Source organism: Gossypium hirsutum, chromosome D01 (genome assembly GCF_007990345.1).
Source record: "Gossypium hirsutum isolate 1008001.06 chromosome D01, Gossypium_hirsutum_v2.1, whole genome shotgun sequence".
In the NCBI taxonomy this organism is placed as follows: domain Eukaryota; kingdom Viridiplantae; phylum Streptophyta; class Magnoliopsida; order Malvales; family Malvaceae; genus Gossypium; species Gossypium hirsutum.
The window spans coordinates 38,923,938-38,938,070 of record NC_053437.1 but is presented as its reverse complement, the minus strand read 5'-3'; the positions used below and the strand labels follow the sequence as shown (position 1 = coordinate 38,938,070).

General features: G+C 38.2%; 1 non-coding gene across 1 annotated transcript; it reads left to right on the top strand.

The window, feature by feature from the left end:
- Nucleotides 1-374: 374 nt before the first annotated feature.
- Nucleotides 375-481, top strand: LOC121214370 (small nucleolar RNA R71). Its single transcript, XR_005909953.1, has one exon. It is a non-coding gene; the product is annotated as a small nucleolar RNA R71 (small nucleolar RNA).
- The last annotated feature ends 13,652 nt before the right edge of the window (nt 482-14,133 follow it).

Below are 14,133 nucleotides of genomic sequence, written 5' to 3'. Positions count from 1 at the left end.
GATTTGATGGACAATTCTCAAAAGAATGACCTTCCCCACAATACACACAGGAAACTATTTCAAACGGACTTGGTGGCTGAGCTACGAAATTATTAGTACTATTAATGGTTAACTATTTTAACATAGAGGAAATACATGATACATGAGCTGATAACGAAGTGAAAGAGTCAACTTCATGAACTCTGACTACACATCTTTCTGAAGCTGTTCGATTTGTTGGCCATTGATAGTTACTACTCGCGATCCTCTCGATGATCTCATAAGCCTTATTATAAGACTTAGACAAAATTGCACCATTTGCAGAAGCATCTACCATCAATCTTGTATGTGCATTGAGACCATTGTAGAATGTCTCCAACTGGATACAGTGAGGAATCCCATGATGAGGACAGTTACGAAGTAACTCTTTGAATCGCTCCCAAGCCTCATACAAAGACTCGTCATCCAATTGTTGGAAAGTTGTGATCTCGTTACTCAACTTAGCATTTTTGCTAGGTGGGAAATACTTAACCAAAAATCTCTCCACTAATTCTTGCCATGTAGATATGGAACTTGGCGGCAATAAATTGAGCAATGCTCGTGCTCGATCTTGCAACTAGTACAGAAACAAATTCAACCTCAATGCATCTTCAGTCACACCGGCTATCTTGAATGAATTACTCACCTCCATAACCAATTGAAGGTGGATATGTGGATCTCCCGTGGGCATACTACTAAATTGGCCTACCATTTGTAGCATTTGAAACATCACTGGTTTCAATTGAAACTGGGTTGCCTCAATATCTGGCCTTCTAATTCCTGGGTTTAACTCACTGAAAAGTGGCACAGTATATTGTCTAATGCATCGATCCCTATCATCGGGAATGAAGATAGAATTTCATACATAATTAGCTTAATTACCTTGGTCTTGATTCTAATTTCCAAGGTCCATCTCGACTTGTCTTTGAGCTGTTCATTCACGTCTTTTTTGTCTGAAAGTTCGCTCAATTTTAGGGTCTATAGGGAATAAATCGATAATTTGATCTATGCTCATAAACACCTGAAAATAAAATCACAAAAATTAAAAAGAATAAGTTGGTAATGTTAGAAATAAATCAAATTGAAAATAAATAATTTCACAAAAAAAATGGCTATGGCAATAGTTGACAATCCCTGACAACGACACCAAAAACTTGTAACACGTAGGTTTGTGCAAGTGTACACAGTAGTTATCAAGTAATAAGTAAGTATCGAGTTATCATCTTCATAGGGATTGTATTTGTGCTAAGTCACTTAATTTGTAAAATTATATTAACAATTTGGTAAATAAAAATACAATATAGTTGAAAAGTGTTGATTAAAATATATTAAACTAAATGTAATGATCCCTAATGCAAATTATCCTAAGTATGCAAACTAAATGAAATAGATTTTAGTAAAATTAAACACAATTTTGCAACAATTATAACATAAATAAACTAGGACAATTACTTTAACTAAACTCAATTTATTATCAACATGCTTAACAACATTTAGAAAAATATTCCATGGCAACTCGATCTTTCATGAGTTTGGAAACCACATTAGGCCATTTCAGAATCCTTTACTTAGTAAATACGCATTTTACTGATTCTTATTTACTAAGGGTTTCTTAGTATTCGTGTGAAGTAACAGGGATGTGTCAGGTTTGAAACAATTTAATCATACAAATCTAAAAACTATGCAGATAACAGAGCTTGGTCAGAGTTTTTATACAACCTACAATTTAATCGGGTCAGGATCTAAATTGAGCATACACATTTCAGTTATGTGTCCATTAGCTGTCATCTGGTCAGGATCGCTCAGCTAATTTAGGTGCATTCCAATCACATATGAATGAAATACAAACTTGATTTTAATTGAAAACATGATTGATTGAGGCACAAACATTATAAGCATGAATCAAATAAATATTATTTAATCAAAGAAATCATCCTAGCTTAAATAAAATTAAGCTAACATTGTTGTAAACAAGAACAAAGAACACATAGCAAACATCTTTAGATTAAATTAAAGAAAAGAAAGATTAAACCCAATTCAGAGTGTCTGTCACCCAAGACTCTGACTGACGAGGCTCTTTCGCTTCTTTGCTTTGCTCCTTTACTGATGGTTCTCCAAGGTGGCCGACCAAGGGTTCTTTAAGGGCTAATTTTGCTAAAAATCCTTATGCAAGGATGATGATAGGCGTGAGGGGGAAAGATAGCTAAGAGAGTTGAGAGAGGAGAGAATGATGAATGAGTGAGGGATGATTGAAAAAGTGAGAAATAAGCTCTTATTTGTAGGTGAGGCGAGGGAGCTAGTTTACTAAAAATAGGAGTATCCATCTTTTGAAACTTCTTCCAAGGATGACCGACCATGTACTGAGGAAATGTGGTTGATTCTGCTTAATTCTTGGTCAATTTGAGTGCCACCACAACTCAGGACTAAGACTCAGTCACCAGCAAATCTTCGGGAAAATCTCTGATTTCTTTAACTCTTCAAGGACCTTGTGTAATTAAACCAAAAATTGATTTATGAACAGCCATGTGGAGCCAAAAATTGGGTTGACTTGGTCCCCAATTTGCACGGCTTTGCAATTAGAAGAAAATTCTCAAACCTGTCCAAAAATAGTAGATAGTTTAGAGAACCAAATAATATAATTTTAACCACTTCAATTAATTAATTTACTTAATTAATTAAAACCAAATTTATTAATGAAATATTTAAAATGAATTATTAAATATAACTTTATATTTTATTATTTAATTTAATCATGGCCCACTTTATAGCTTAAAAATATAATATGCTCAAACTAATATAAAATAAGTCATTTTATGCATGAAAACTATATAATAAAGCATAAAATCACATTTTAATAATTTTCATGTCCTAATTTCAGATTTTCGCATATTTCATTAAGTTATTAAACAATTACTTGGTTTTAACAACAAATTTAAGTAAAAAGATGATGAATTATATAGGAAAAATCCTATATATTTTTCAGTTTACAACTGCCAGTTCCAAGTCATGTGTTGGATAGTTCTTTTCATGTGATTTGAACTGGTGAGATGCATACGTCATAACTCTCCCTTTTTGCATAAGCACACATCCCAGCCCATTTAAGGATGTTATTAGCTCTATTTTTTATAAATTCTCTTTATTTTTCAACAGAATATCAATCTCTCAAAGTTGTGTTAATAGCTTTATAGGTGCCATCTATTTATAGGAAGAGAAGGTAGAACCTTTGTTGAGTTGTAGTGGTTTATTTCAAATAGAAAAGAAACATCCTACTTAGAATAGGACTAGGGTCTACGGCATACTCTAGTATTCCTACTAAGGTTGCCACCCACTTGTCCATGAAGGGTTTTTGGGTCTCTCTCACATCGGGTTCAATTATGAGTACTTCCTGAGCATTTTTAACTCAGTACTCTGTAATGTTATCCAACTCAATTCAACTTTTCTATTTCCCAAAATAAACTTTAATATTTGTATATAAAATAATTTTCTCATCCCTGTTTTACCCTTAGTAAAATTTTTATGATTTTATCCTTGGTAAAATTTTGTTGATTTTGCCCATGGTAAAATTTTGAGAAAATATGTTCAATAGTTCACAACTTAACATGTTCACTATGACTGAATGGTCTATTTTCATTTTCAGACTTTAAAACAGTCTAAAAATGTAAACTCATTCTTTTGATCATTTTTTAAGTAATCCATATTTGGAAACCTATATTCATTTTCAAATGATTCCATTTCTCCATTTTGGAGAAAACCATAATCATTCCTGAATGTTTCTCATTTCTCTTTTCCTATTCATTCCATTCATTTCTATTCAAACATGCAAGTCATTTCTGGTTTCAACAAGCTAGCATGGAGCCGATTGGACATATGTAGTTGAGACTCAAATGATTTATAATTAAGTTTCGACTTTTCGCCTATTAATTATAAAATCATTTAGTCATGAAGTGATTTCACTATAATATCATGAATGAGCTCTCCCCAAGGACATACCATTATGAAAGTAACTACTCAGTGCTCGTCCAATGACCTTGTCATAAGTGTGTTACCCTTATAGGATATCATTGATCTCGTTGGGATGATATTTTTTCTCTTAATATGATCTTATTTTATCTCATGGTAACTATTACATCTTCCTTCACGAAATGTCAATCACTATCAAACAGTGATCAAGTCATCCATCACAAAGACGGATGACCCATGGTGATACGAGTCAAAAAGGCCTTAGATGCTTACACAAAAGAACGAGAAAATCAAGATTCACTTTCTTGTTTTCAAGAAAATCAAGAAACCGAATCTTGGCCCAATCTTGCTGTTTGGAGCGATTTCAAGAATCAAGAAAATCAAGATTTCAAATCTTGGAAATCTTGGTCCAAGAAACCGAATCTTGCAGCCAAACTGAGCATCAACAAATCAATTTCGGGAGAGAACGGATTACAAGCCCAAGTTCTTGAAGACAAGGCCCAATAAGATGTTCCAAGCCCAATCAAGAAATCCACACATACTTAGTTGAAAATCAGGCCAAATTGTCAAAGGGCCCAATTTGTAAACATTTTAATTGTTAATTTAATTTTTAGGCTCTAGGAATATTACATGTTAAATTCGGCCCAAAACAGTCCATTTAAGTGCATGGCCGAATTTCCTTTATTATTTTTATTAACTAGGTTTAATTTTTAAGTTTCCTAATGAGATTAGGATTAGTTTCAGGCCTATTTAAAGGATGGCCGGCCACCCCTTATATACACTTCTCAAATATATCAAAAATTTCGTGCAGAATTCTCCTTGAGTTTTTCTCCAAGAATTCTCTCTTTAGTTTTTTCGGGATTTCAAGGCTTCTTAGGACTTATCTTTTAATTTCTTGCTGTCAATTTTTTCTTTTAAATTCTGCTTGTGTCGATTTTATTTAATCACTTTGTTTGTTGTTCTTGTTGCATTTCAGGCGTTCCAAAGCATTCCAAATCTGATTCGCCCTCTTCTTTACTAAAGATCGGATCGTCCCTTTTGTTCTTGGCAGCAAAATTCGTTCAAAAATCCCTAAATTCCTTGTTCTTGCCGATTTCTTCTTTTCAGATTTGGGCCGTTTTGATTGCTGGAATTTTGGGGAAATTTAACTTGCTGTTTGTGTCTTTATTTTCAGATTTGGCAGATTGGAGTATTCTCTGGGGTTCAATTACATGTTCTTGATTCCCCAAGAACCCTTATTAACACTTATTCCTATTCTCAATTTGATTCTTTGCTGATTTGGGGATTTTTATTTCAGATCTGGAAATTCAAAGTCCTAATCTTTTAATTTCTGTTTCGTTTCAGATCTGTTCGTTTAGAGCCTTGTAGAAGTTTTCTCGTGACTTAGCAACTCGATCATGGTCCGCGCACAACCCTCTATCATTTGGTATCAGATTTTGGGCGTTTTGGGTGTTCTTGGTTGATTTCTAAACTGATATCTATTTTTTAAACTACAAACAACAGTTTTACCCAGAAAAAAATTTTTGAAAAAAATTCATTTGAGTGGGTAAAAGTTGTCCGATTGATCTGAAACTTTACATACATATTTTTAGCACTGTTATTGAATATAAAAAAATTAATACCACAAAAAAATCAGTCGAAAAAGTCAAAAAGATCAAAAAGATGAAATCCAATAAAAAATTTAAAAAATATTCAGCCGGTTGAATTTGGTGCCCAAAATTTCCAGATCAAAAATTAAATATTGAAGGACATTCCACATTTAATTTTGTGATTTTTGGAGATCAGGAACACCTCAAACGAAGTTGTCAAGTTACTCCGCAGTTTTTCAAGTTTTCTGTTTTCAGCAATTTTTATTGATTCTTAGCTGTAGGTTTTCATTTGTTTGCCTTTATTTTTCCTTTACTCTATCTAACACCTTCTTGATTCTTGTGTTAGTAGGATTTTTAAAGTGTGCACAATTCTTCCTCAGTTCAACACAAATCAGTTGATGTCTCGTCCGTTTTTGGCATCCTAGTGCAAATTAGGATTCTTTGGTAGTTCAGTTCATACATTCTCTAATTGATTGATATAAACTCTACTAAAGAACTCACAAGCCTTAATTCTACCCCATTGAGAATTTTTGAGTGTTGAGTGTTTATTTTGCAGGTTTTTGAAAATGTCTAAGGTTGGTCAAGGTGATAATGACCATAATGATGTCCATGATACATTTATAAAGTTCCAAAAATAGTTAGACGAACAGACGGTCTTAATTCGATCATTGAATGCTACTCTCAATGAGATCCGAGTGAAGAAAAGAGCCCAATAATGACAACTTAATTCAAGAGAAAGGGCAGAAATGAGAGTGCCAAGAAGACGAACATCCAACGAATATTCGGGAAGAGATTCCTATCATGAATCTTATTCAACGAGGATTTCAAGACGATGCAAACCAACTGCCGAGAGTGAATTTTTCCAAGGGGATCATTGTTCGTATGCAAGTCATTCCGTACATACTCAACGAGAGTGTAACACCCCGAACCCACCCGAGACCGACACCGGAGTCGGACACGAGATGTTAACAAACTTTGAAAAATTTTTCCAGACACTGCCCAGTCTGAGTACTAGTCGCTTCAAAAATCATATCTTGAGTTTCACAACTCAAAAATCAGTTTTGTGATTTTTCCCTGAAACTAGACTCATGTCCTCACCTATGTATTTTTTTCTAGAATTTTTGGTCGGGCCAATTAGTACAGTTTATTAGTCAAAGTCTCCCATGTTACAGGGGTCGACTATACTGACCTTTTCCCATTACGACTTGGATATCTCTCTGCATAGAGCTTCAATACTGATGCCGTTTGTTTCTATGGAAACTAGACTCAGAGAGGAATCCATACATATATGGTATGACCCATAATTATCTCTGGTCAATTTATAGTGAATTTCCAAAGTCGGAACAGGGAATCCAGAAACTGTTCTGGCCCTGTTCCACAAGAACCCGAATATCTCTTACTGTACTGTTCATATGATTGTTTCGTTACTTTCATATGAAAGTAGATTCATCAAGGTTCGATTACATAATTTATTCACTATTTAATTCCACTCCTACGAATTCTTGTGATTTTTCCAATCCACACCACTGCTGCTGTCAGCCTCTGTTTTCAAAGTAAACCTTACCTATTTTCGGGGTTTCATGGACCAACTAGGGCCTTGTCATACATATGCCCACATATGATCATACTTAGCCATTCCAATGGCTGATCATTTGCTCAACACTTCCATTCCAACTATAGTTACATCATGAAACCATCTATACATTCATAAACACGAATGGTCTAATGCCATACTCCACTTCTACAAGCCATTTTCGCATGGCTGTACACTTATACATTTCATAAAGTACTCGAAAAACAACAATGGGTAGTCCTATACATGCCATATCAAAATTCAACCAAAATAGTACCCAAAAGAGCCTTTGATAGTGTGGGCGACTTCGACTTCAAGATCCCGAGTCCGATAGCTGGAGAACCAAAAATCTATAAAACAGAGGAGCAGTGTAACGAGTAAGCAATTTATGCTTAGTAAGTTTTGAGCAAGGAATTCCAGCATAAACAAAGAATAACACACATTTAGCTAAACGGAATATTTCATAATACGCAATTTACCGATATCAAACTTGCTTCACAACATTAACAACCCTTATGTACATACACAATAGACTAACTTAGCCGAAGGCCGGTAGCTCGTTTATCAACTGAGCGAACATTTATTTGTAAGGGCTCGATTAAATTCAACCATACGTAACATATCCCCATATTGGGATGTTTTTCGAGTATTCGTTGGAATTTTACAGCAAGCTCATTCATTACCAAATCACGTACCTTCGGGATTTAACCGGATATAGCTCCTCGTTCAAATGCCTTCGGGACATAGCCCGGTTTTAGTAACTCACACAATGCCTTCGGGACATAACCCGGATTTAATAACTCGCACGAATGCCTTCGGGACTTAACCCGGATTCAGTATCTCGCACAAAGGCCTTCGGGGCTTAACCCGGAATTTGTATCTCGCACAAATGCCTTCGGATCTTAGTCCGGATATATTCACTTAGCACAAAGCCTTCGGGACTTAGCCCGGACAGCATTCAATTAATCATGCACATCCAACAATAATTCATGGCACATTCATATTTCATTTTCATTTGCGAAACTCAAACACAAGGCACATATCGTCCTTGCACATTCGGCTCAATAGCCACACATAGAGCATGATTTAATCACATCGTAATTTAAGCTCTCTTACTCAAGAACTTACCTCGGGTGTTGTCGAACGATTCCGCTAGCTATTCAACCACTTTTTCCTTCCCTTTATCGGATTTATTTCCCCTTTGCTCTTGAGCTTAATTAAACAAATAAATTGATTTCATCATTTAGGCATCAAAAAGATGAACACAAGGCACTTAGCCCATATTTATACATTAGACATTAAAGTCTCATACATGCAAAAATCATGCATCAACACAACATATTAGCTAATTTCTTTCCCCTTGGCCGAATATGCATGTCTATTTTTGGGGTCGATTTCAACACTTAATACACACATATACACACTAGTAAAGCATCCTCCCCCTTTTCATCAATTTAACACATGCATTGCTCATTAACATGCAAAGTTACATTCGGCCTTAGCACACATCTTGCTAGCCGATTCTTCTCCATTTAGCAACCAATGCACATATGTGCTCACACAAAAATGCTAAAAAGGAGGTTCAAGAATCATCAAGCCATCATCACATGCATCATTAACAAGCTTCATATTTTGCATGCAATGGCATTAACACAACCTCCACCTAGGCCGAATCTTAACTCATCCTCATGCCTCATCACCACAACATCAAACACCAACCAAGAATGATGCATCCATGGTCAAGTGCCAATTCCATCACATAGCAAGATTTAGACCATGGGCTAGGTAGAACTCAAGCTAACAACTAAAACATGCATGCATCTCATGGAACATCATCAAACATACCTTAGCCTAGCTACATGCATGGCCGAATCTCTTCACCTTTCTTCTTCTTTCCTCCTTAAAATTTTTGGCCAAGGATGAACCAAAGGATGAGAAAATTTTTTCTTTGTTTTTCTTTCTAATTTAGGCTAAATGAATGTGAGAAAAGGATGAACAAAGATCTTCTCCTCTCTTTTCTTTAGCTCACGGCAATGGGGGGGGGGGAAGAATCAACTACACACTTTTTTTTTGTGTGTATTCATCATACTCCTTTTCATTATTTAATTTCCATGCCTATTATTTTATTTTTTTCCACCCATGATGCACCAACAAAACATGTCTATGACATGTCTTGGCCATCAAACTTGGTCTACCATGCTTGTCATGGCCGGCCACTACTAGTAGGGGGAAATTTGACATGCAAGTCCCCCCTTTGTCCACATGCACTAATAGGTCCTCACACATTGACCTATCACATTTTAGAATTTTCTCACATAAGTCCTATTGACTAAATTCACATGAAATCAACCAAATTGAAGCTTGAAATTTTCACACATTCATAATTACATATTCTAGACAATAAGTATCACATTCAAACATTTTGGTGACTCAGTTTAGCGGTCCCGAAACCACTTCCCGACTAGGGTCAACTTTGGGCTGTCACAACTCTCCCCCACTAAAGAAATTTTCGTCCCCGAAAATCTTACCGGTAAATAGGTTTGGGTATCGTTCTTTCATCGAGCTCTCGGTCTCCCAAGTAGCTTCCTCGATCCCGTGTTTGAGCCATAACACCTTTACTAGCAGAACTCTTTTGTTTCGCAACTCCTTCACTTCACGAGCTAGGATACGCATCGGTTCTTCTTCATAGCTCATGTCGACTTGAATTTCAACCTCTGATGGGCTAATTATATGCGATGGATCAGATCGATAGCGTCGAAGCATCGAAACATGAAAGACGTCATGAATCTTTTCAAGCTCCGGGGGCAAAATCAATCTATACGCAACCGGACCAACTCGTTCGGAGATTTCGTACGGCCCAATGAATCTTGGGCTCAACTTGCCCTTACGGCCGAACCTGAGTATCTTTTTCCAAGGTGAAACCTTAAGGAACACTTTGTCTCCCACCTGATACTCGATGTCTTTTCGTTTCAAATCTGCGTACGACTTCTGACGATCCGTGGCTACCTTCAGACTTTCACGGATTACCCTTACTTTCTGTTCAGCATCTTTAATCAAATCAACTCCGAAAATTTTACTTTCACCGAGCTCGGTCCAAAACAATGGCGTACGGCATTTACGACCGTACAAAGCCTCGTAAGGTGCCATCTTAATACTTGATTGAAAACTATTGTTGTAAGCGAATTCAATCAAAGGTAAATACCGTTCCCATGAACTACTGAACTCGAGGATGCAACATCTCAACATATCCTCAAGTATCTGAATTATCCGCTCGGATTGACCATCGGTTTGGTGGTGAAAAGCAGTGCTAAAATGCAGCTTGGTACCCAGAGCTTCTTGCAATTTCTTCCAAAATCGTGAGGTGAATCTCGGATCTCTATCCGACACGATAGAAACAGGTACCCCGTGTAATCTCACAATTTGATAAACGTACAATTCAGCTAGTTTATCCAATGAAAAATCCGTACGTACAGGGATGAAATGAGCCGACTTAGTCAGTCTATCAACAACAACCCATATCGCATCCTTCTTACTTGCTGACAAGGGCAGTCCGAACACGAAGTCCATTGTGACTCGATCCCATTTCCACTCGTGTATCATGATCGGCTGGAGTAATCCTGAAGGCACTTGATGTTCCGCTTTCACTTGTTGACATATTAAACATCTCGAAACAAAGTCGGAGATGTCCCGTTTCATACCATGCCACCAAAATTGACGTTTCAAATCGTTGTACATTTTCGTACTCCCCGGGTGAATTGACATTCGGCTACAATGGGCTTCGTTCAGAATCATCGAAATGAGTTCCGAATTCCTTGGAACACACAAACGATTTCTGAACCTCAAACAATCATCATCATCAATTTGAAACTCCGATTCCTCGTTCGGAAAACACTTAGCCTGTTTTGCAACCAATTCATCATCGACTTTCTGAGCTTCACGAATTTGGTGAGTCAATAATGGTTTAGCTTTTAATTCAGCTACTAACACATTGTCTGGTAGAACAGACAAATGCACGTTCATCGCTCGTAAAGCAAACAATGACTTCCGGCTTAAGGCGTCTGCAACCACGTTAGCCTTTCCCGGGTGGTAATCAATGACAAGCTCGTAATCTTTCAACAACTCAAGCCAACGTCTTTGTCGCAGATTCAAGTCTCGTTGAGTCATCAAATATTTGAGACTTTTGTGATCCGAAAATACATGGCACTTCTCACCAAACAGATAATGTCGCCATATTTTTAAAGCAAACACGATGGCAGCTAGTTCGAGATCATGGGTCGGATAATTCCTCTCGTGTGGCTTCAATTGTCTCGATGCATAGGCCACGACTCGACCTTCTTGCATCAATATGCAACCCAACCCAAGTAGGGATGCGTCACTATAAATGACAAACTCTTTACCTGATTCGGGTTGCACCAAAATTGGAGCTTCAGTCAAATGAGTTTTCAGTTGGTCGAAACTTTTCTGACATTTCTCCGTCCACTCGAACTTAACATCCTTTTGAAGTAGCTTCGTCATTGGTGTGGCTATCATCGAGAAACCTTTCACAAATCGTCGGTAATAACCGGCGAGCCCCAAAAAGCTCCGAACTTCAGTAATATTTCTCGGAGGTTTCCAGTCAAGTATGGCTGAAATTTTGTTCGGGTCAACTCGAATACCCGACGCGGATAGCACATGACCCAAGAAGCTAACCTCTCTTAACCAGAACTCACACTTACTGAACCTAGCATATAACTGCTTATCCCGCAAAATTTGCAGCACTAGCCTCAGATGCTCAGCATGTTCGGTCTCATCTCTTGAATAGACCAAAATGTCATCAATGAACACAACTACGAACCGATCCAAATACGGTCTGAAGATCCGATTCATCAAATCCATAAATACTGTAGGGGCATTAGTGAGCCCAAACGGCATCACTAAGAATTCGTAGTGACCATATCTCGTTCTGAAGGCAGTTTTAGGAATATCTGAATCTCGAATTCGCAACTGATAATAGCCCGATCTCAAATCTATTTTTGAGGACACTGAGGCTCCCTTCAGTTGGTCGAACAAATCATCGATGCGCGGCAACGGATATTTGTTCTTTATCGTCACTTTATTCAGCTGACGATAGTCAATGCACAACCTCATGGTTCCGTCCTTCTTTTTCACGAACAATACTGGTGCACCCCAAGGTGAGAAACTTGGTCGAGCGAAACCTCTATCCGTCAGTTCTTGCAACTGAGCTTTCAACTCCTTTAACTCGGTTGGTGCCATACGATACGGAGCTATCGAAATCGGCGTAGTCCCAGGTACAAGCTCAATACCAAACTCTACCTCCCGAACAGGTGGTAAACCTGGTAATTCTTCCGGAAAAACATCCGGGTATTCACAAACCACCGGCACAGATTCGGGTTTCTTTTCTAATTCTTTGTCATCAAGTACATACGCAAGGTATGCTTCGCACCCTTTTCTTACATATTTCTGTGCCAACATTGCTGATATTACAGCTGGCATCCCCTCCAAGTCCGCAGACTCAATTCGGACTACTTCGTTATTTGCGCACCTCAAATCAATAGTCTTGCTCTTGCAATTCACAATTGCATCATGCGCGGTCAACCAATCCAAACCAAGGATAACATCAAATTCATCAAACGGCAAAAGCATCAAGTCCGCCGGAAAACAGGAACCTCGAATTTCCAGGGGACATTTCTCACACACTTTGTCGACAAGCACGTAATGACCCAAGGGATTTGACACCCGAATTACGAACTCAGTAGACTCAATAGGTTAAGTCTTACTGGATGCTAAGGTTTCACATATGTAAGAATGAGTAGAACCGGGGTCAATCAAAGCAATTACATTAGTATCAAAGAGAGTGAATGTACCGGTAATAACATCAGGCGAAGAAGCATCCTCGCGGGCACGTATAGCATAAGCTCTAGCAGGCGCACGAGCTTCGGATCTGGTTATATCATCTCTAGATCCTCTCTGACCACCACTAGCATTGCCCGTATTTCCAGATGGTCTACCTCGAGCAGTGGTAGCACCCGGTTTCCCACTCTGATTTTCATTCTGTTCAAACAACCTCGGGCAATCTTTAATGAAGTGGTCAACTGATCCGCACTTGTAACAGGAGCGGTCAGGGAATCTACAACTCCCCGAATGCCATTTACCGCAATATCGACATTTTGTTCTATCTCGACGTTCATTCCCAACACTGGCGACCGAAGTGCCTCGTGTACCCACAGGGGGTCGATCACGATCTCGTCTAAAAAGGCCCGAAGTGCCTCTAAACTGGCCCACATCATCTCGAAATCTCTTCGATGTCTGTTGAAGAGACCTTCCCGAGGATCTTTTACGAAACTCTCCAGTTCCCTCATCAACTCTTTGCTTTTCTTTTCTAAGCTCTTCGGCTTTACAAGCTCGTTCAACAAGTACCACGAACTCTCGTATTTCAAGAACGCCAACGAACATTTTTATATCTTCATTCAGCCCATCCTCGAAGCATTTACACATAATAGCTTCGACGAAACACATTCCCGAGCGTATTTGCTAAGTCTAACAAATTTTCGCTCGTAATCAGTAACCGACATGGAGCCTTGCTTAAGCTCAAGAAATTCCTTCCGTTTTTTATCAACAAATCTCTGACTGATATACTTTTCCGAAACTCAGTTTGGAAAAACTCCCAAGTTACTTGCTCTCGGGGCACAACAGAAGTCAGAGTACTCCACCAATAGTAGGCAGAATCACGTAGCAAGGAGATAGCACACTTTAGGCATTCATCGGGTGTACAAGATAGCTCATCGAGTACCCGGATAGTGTTGTCCAGCCAAAATTCAGCTTGCTCGGCATCATCGCTATCCATAGCCTTAATTCAGTAGCCCATGTTTTCGGATTCTGTCACTGGGGCTTATTTGACTTATTTGGTCCGTTACGGTGTATTGTAGTGCGGGTAGTATTGTCGGAATGGAGGTTGTGGAACAGCCATATTAGTTCGAATGTATTGGTTAACCA